Raw genomic sequence first — 6,688 nt, forward strand, 5'->3', positions numbered from 1 at the left:
ATACATGCCGGAAAGAAAATTTCCAGGAATAATTCTAAGCTGGTGGTATTCGGTAAGAAAATTTCACACCTAAATTTGAAAAAAATATTAATCCAACATGACATTTTAAAATAATTTCAATTTGTTGTTGAAGCCAAGGTATTGATGTTTTTGGACAATAATTTCAATTTGTTAAGTTGGCCAAGGTATTGATGTTTTTGACATATTATGTGTTTTGTCATTTTTTGTTTGCGATTCTGTCATTAAGCTTGGTTACTAGTTTTAAAAACGTCTGTACGTAGAGTAAGAAGTGTATAGCGAAATGTCGCGATTTGGAAAAGTAAACCAACAAGTCATTAAAGAAGAAATTGAAAATATAAAACCAGATAACACCCGAAAATCAAAATCAAGTGTATATCCATCATATTTCGTTAAATAGAAAAATACCAGCTTTAGTTAAATAAAGGCGGCAGAACTATATTTTTTAGAACATGGCAGTATTTCGAAAGAAATTCATATGGTGGGGTATATCTAACATATTTCCTTTAAATAAAAAATATTACTCTAACCTTAGTTACATCAAATGCTAAAACCAAATGGGTAATATTTCAATATATAGACATTGTAGTTCATTCACATTATGATTGTAGATCTTATGTTTACCTTTTCAACTGTCAAAAAAATTCACACTAAAGTTTCAGGGCGCCTCGAAAAATTTCCGGAAATTTTTTCAGTTGCCATGGTAACTAGTCAACATTAAAGCATGTTATTGGTTGAAAAGTAGAGGTGTGAAATTTTCTGCGCAATTTTTTTTTGAAAAAAAAATCTGGAAATTTTTTTAGTTTTTATTTAAAAAACAGAATTTCTTGAAAATATGGTAACTAGGGTTCAGAACCGGAAATTCCCGGTTCTTTTGAGATATCAAAGAACCGGGACTAGAATTTCGGTTCTTTTGGTACCTTCGATTCGGTAACAATAACTAAACAATTATTCTTTTATTACGTGAGAAAGTACTGATGCTATTTCTCATTGTTCTTGCTTCTTTTGAAATTTCTGTAATGTTTATTAGTAATTTATTGAAGTTATTTTATTATTTTTTAGTACAATGTGTTGTTCAATGTATTAGTTATCCAATGAAAATCACCTAAACAATATATTACTACAAAACAAACACATTAATGTTAAAATTAAACTTGTTTTAAATTAAAAAAAAGTTGTAGAAAATCTTTGAAATAGATATGTAATAATATAAAAATATGTCATTATATATTTTTCCGCATTTCTTCCCATCAGAATATTTTCAGATACAGAAGAATAATTGTTACTTACACGAAATGTGAAAATATTCTGTTTTCAAGCAAATTTTTACTCGGTGATCATTTTTTTTATTTGATTTTATTGTGACCTCATATTTTCCTAAATACATCTCTGTGAAACTATGGCGAGTGCCACGACATGCTTTGCCTAGTTATAGTTACGGCTATACAGCTACGTCAGCGGTCACGGGACGCACATCAAGTTATATAAAGTGGCAGAAAAGAACAAAAGATTTGACAAGGAGTAAATCTACTAGTTTCCTTTTTACTATGGTTTCACTTAAAAAAAGAAATTAAATAAAAAATAAACAAATAATAAAAACGTTTGCATTTAAATTTTAAATTGTGATTTTGTCTTACCCTTCCAATGCCAAACAACGTTCACCAAAGATAATTGCAGAAACGCGACCCATAGCCATTTTTGAAGTACATTTCCTTTCGTTTTATAATATTTTACTATTGCAGCTGAATTTTCCCTAGATTGGAATAGTCTATTTCCCATATGAAACAAGTCAAGAATGCGTGACTTTACAACTAAAATGCCTAATGATATCCAGATGACCTAAAACAAAAGTTTCCTAACTTGTAGCACGATAGCGGTGTGTTCACTTTTAGTGCTGTTATACAGGGTGTCCCACTAAGAATAGCTCTCCGCTGTATCTCGGCAAGTATTAACCGTAGAGAATACGGAAAAACATATTTATAACTAAAGAGTCCATGAGAAATTGCTGGAAATTATTTTTAAGTTTGTAGAACGGCCGCTAGAGGGCGCAACTGCTATAAAAAATAAGAAAAAGGAGTTTTTACACGGTTTTGCCTAGATAACGGGTACTATAAATAATAGCCTCATAATCTCCAGTAAATTTTGAATATTTTTTGTTAAAACCATTTTCCCCTATCTGCCAAAATAAAGTTGTGGGGGAAGGTTAAATCGGTTTTTATTTAAATATTAATAACTCCAAACTGGATGAACGCTATCCCACAAACGGGAACTTTTTTCTCTATTAAAATCAAAATAGTTTGGGTACCTAGGTCGAATCAGCGTTAAATGAGTACTTGGGATTCACAATCCTGAGGTAATAATAGGCGGTTGAAGCGTAGTGCTAGCCACATTACCTTCCTTTTATACCGAACGGCTCTAGCATGGCAAGCTGTACCTTGTTACTCCCAAGGCGTTAAACACTATATATGGGAGCTATTATTATAATATGATCGAAAAAAAAATGGTGTCAAAGACGGCTGAAGATTGACAATCCAAAAAAATTCGAAAGAAAAGAAAATTAAAATTGAAAACATAAAAATCTCAAGGGCGTGTTTTTCGGGTCGAATTATTTCGACCAAATAAAATACTTGCACTTATTTTACAAACACCCTGTATACTTTAGCAAAACTTACCGTGAAAGATAAATACGTTGCAAACAAAAAGTCAAAGTTTTTGTTCCAGCCAATACTCCAAATTATAAGAACCTCCAAGACGACCAAAACCGATCCTAAGAACGCTAAGATTTTCAAAATTGACGTGTACCTTTCTAAATTAACTAAAACTCTTTTTTCACTTGGTAATCGATTGTTTCTGTAAATATCGTTAATTTTAATTTTAAATGCCTTAACGTAATTGAAAGAAGGCATGATATTATGACAAAATTGCTAATATTTAACGTATCTATATGCCGGCCAAGTTTAAATAGGTATTAAATATTTGTTTTCTAAAAGCATAGACTATAATTGTGTTAATTAATTATGTGAATTAAGTAGACAAATCCTTTGAGATAAAATAGAATACAGAATTAATTATAGTCTATATTTTATTATTTATATGCTTGAGTTAATTATACCGAAGGTAGGCATAATTAAATAGTATATAAAACAATGTATTAATAAATAATATTTTCTTGCCTTTGGCTGTGTATTTTTCTAATTTCGAAAAATCAGAAAGTAGAGAAAAACATAAAAAATAAAAAGCAAAAAGAAAAGCAATTGTTTTGTTTGTCGTAAAGGGAGAACCATATGCTCCACTCCCACAATCGGTTTCTGGGCCTTTATGTTTTCTCTCTACTTTCGATTTTTTTGAAATTAAAAAAATACACAGCTGAAAGCAAGAAAATATTATTTATTAATATACACTAAAGCTGTAAGAATTTTGTTCATTTCATAAAACAATGTACAGTACGTCTGTCCGTTCTGAGGCTACGAGGTATCCGTGAGAGGGGAAACGATATTTTTTCGATGTTTTTCGTAAAAAATTAGACGACGCATCCCATCAATAAAAATTCGACAAATTTGCAAGTAGCCAATAAAATGAGTGGGCGGAGCGATTTGCGGTGACGTACTCGTCAAGTCGACGTATAAAATATATTGCTGTTTATTTAAATGTTTTTGTCCGCATTCCTTTCATAGACACAAATCCAGCAGACGAACTGTATATACCCTAATGTAGATTTATTTTTTGACACATGTTTCGGTATATACATATTATATATTATATATAGAGATATACCGGTGCGTTTCAATAATGGCTCAATCCTATAACTTTTTTATATTTTTAGATAAAAAAATTTGGACTAGATTTTGGTATGTTAGTATATTTTATTTTTGGAGGTGTAAAATACCTTTACGTACGGAGTGTGGGACTCAATCTCTCCTTAAGCTGTCTGGAGGACACTACCCACTAAACGTCACCCCCTCGCTCCTGCCACGTCTACCTGGACCCGCTGGACGCATCTCTTCAAGTAGCGCCGGACTGTTCCTTTGTTGTCATTACCCCTGCCTTTCTCTGTATTTTGCCTCTAGTATATTTTAGGCCAGTTTTGAGATGGCTTCAAAGTTCTCTCTTCTTTCTGTTACCGATTTTAAGAAGGTATCTGCGGAGGTGTTGCCACCAATCGTCATGCGTACCTCACATCTTTCCTGTTCCCATCTTGGACAAGCAAACATTGTGTGTTCTGGAGTATCATTGGGTTCAGCACAGTATCGGCATTCCGCGACTTCCCTCTTTCCAATTTTACACGGGTAATCCCCAAAATTTCCTTGGCCACTCAATATTTGAGTAAGATAGAAGTTTACCTCTCCATGCTTTCTTTTAATCCACATATTTATATTTGGGATGAGCTTATATGTCCATCTTCCTTTTTGTGATACTTCCCATTCTGCCTGCCACTGCTGCACTGTGCGGTTTCTTTCCATCTCTCTGCTTGCCCTGGTTTGTACTTCACCCTTGAGAAAGAGTCGTTCTCTTTCTCTTGAGAGAAGATGTAAGGGCACCAGACCCGATATCACCAAGGCTGCCTCAGTTGAAGTTGTCCGATACGCCGAGCAGACCCTCAAAGCCATGACTCTCTGTGCACCTTCAAGTCTTTTTTTATTTACGTGCATATTGGTTGCTTCGTTCCACACAGGTGCTCCATACATATTAATATTCTGGCACGCATATGCTAACACTCTTCTTTTTGCTGGTATTGGGCCCCGAACGTTTGGCAGTATTGCTAGACAACGCTTTAGCAGATCGTTGTGATTTCAGACACACCTCCTTGATGTGCATGCCCATCGTGAGTGCACGGTCTATGTGGAATCCAAGATAGTTGACTTGTTTTACTGATTTATTGCCTTTATTTATGATTATTATGTTAGTATATGGTATGTTAGTATATGACATAAATTAGGGATTGATTGACGTATTCAATTGTTTTTGGTTACTTCGTATTTCACCGGAAATGACTACAACTTTTGATTTTTAAATAGCGCCCTCGGTTTGTTTTTACTTTATTCGATAGAAAATGGCACTTTGAATAGAATGACATATAATATGTCAACTATTGACATTTTCGCTTTTTAAATTTAGAGTACTATGGCTGTGTTAAAAACCCTAATTTTTAATCAAGGAGCCTTAAAAAAATAGATTTGATCTTCTAATGTTTTTCGTGTCCTGGTCGGGTAAAAGATACCCAAATCGTATTTTTAATCAGATTTCAATTTTTTCCAATGGAACAAGGATGTCTCAAATAGGTGAAAAAAAGTTTCTATAAACATGGGTTTGGAAATGCATAGTTTTAGAGTTACAGGATGTTAAAACTTTTTAAAATTAGGTTTTTTGTAATTATCTTAAATACCATTATTTTTTTATTTAAAATTGCTGTATGTTGGACTAATAGTAATAATAAAAAATGTCTATACCTATGTGGCGGATTCATCTCTCCAAAGAAAAATCTACAAAATAAAATAGTTATTTTTAGTAAACACTTCTGCGTTAAACTTAAACGGACACTGCTTGTCAGAAGTTATGTTTACAGTAATACAAATTTGCCTAACAAAGAAAAAAATGCTTAACGTTTCGGAAAGTTTATGTCTTTCCGTCGTCGGAGGCAAAAAAATACAAAGAATAAAGAAAAAAACTATTTAAAATATTTAAATTCAACTATTCGAGAACACTTTCCTTTTTTAAAATAATAATAATTTTTAATAGTAATAATGTTTAATAATAAATCAGGTAAAATATATAATTTATTAATTTTATTTTTTTATTAATTATGATTAATAAAATTGCGTTTATTTTGTCAAGGAGGCCGAATTCGACAAAATATCAAGAGATAACTTTTAATTGGCATTAAACGGCCTACACAATTTTGATGTCAAAAGAAAAAAGTTAGTGGCGCACGGTTTTTTTTTGATGTGATAACCCATATGCACGTCCCTGATAAATTTATTGACACTTTTTTTAGCATTAAAATATGTAGCACTTATAGTAACTTTTACCCTCGAAATTTCGTTCAAATCACTAAAAGTACTTGGAAGAAAATAATAATAAATCGAAAGCTTATTAATATTTTTAACACCCAGTAGCTACGAAACAAAGCAGAATCGGACCTATGTTGATATGAAAAATAAGTCTTATTTTTACGTGAAGAATCTCCCCACGAAAGATGGCACATGTTTTTTGAAACACTGTATAAGGCGCAGTCGGTAGGATCGGTTAAATAAAACAATACTTACAAATTTAATGATATTATTTATTTCATATTATTTGAATTTTAATCTACACAAAAAAAGTTATGTCATGTGTCAGATGACATTGGAATCAATCTTCTTCTTCCCCACAAATTATTTACATTTTATTATTGAGCCAATCGCTTGTTAAATACTACGTTCCTGGTAGTTTAAATTTTCCTATCAGGGATGTTCGATATATAAACATGAAAAGAACGTAGTAAAACTTGATGTACTAAAAAATTTAAAATAAACAATTAGAAAAACTCGAGCTAAACGAGCTAAAAGCTTTTTAAAAAAAAACGATTTACTCTTAATGCCTCTTCATGGTTCAGTATAGAATTTAAGCCAAAGTGTATCTTCATCGGTCTGTACGTTCGCGTTAGGAACATAAGATAATTTTTCAGATTTTT

This window comes from Sitophilus oryzae, unplaced genomic scaffold, assembly GCF_002938485.1.
Source record: "Sitophilus oryzae breed Bouriz unplaced genomic scaffold, Soryzae_2.0 scaffold_1367_pilon_pilon, whole genome shotgun sequence".
Taxonomy (NCBI): domain Eukaryota; kingdom Metazoa; phylum Arthropoda; class Insecta; order Coleoptera; family Curculionidae; genus Sitophilus; species Sitophilus oryzae.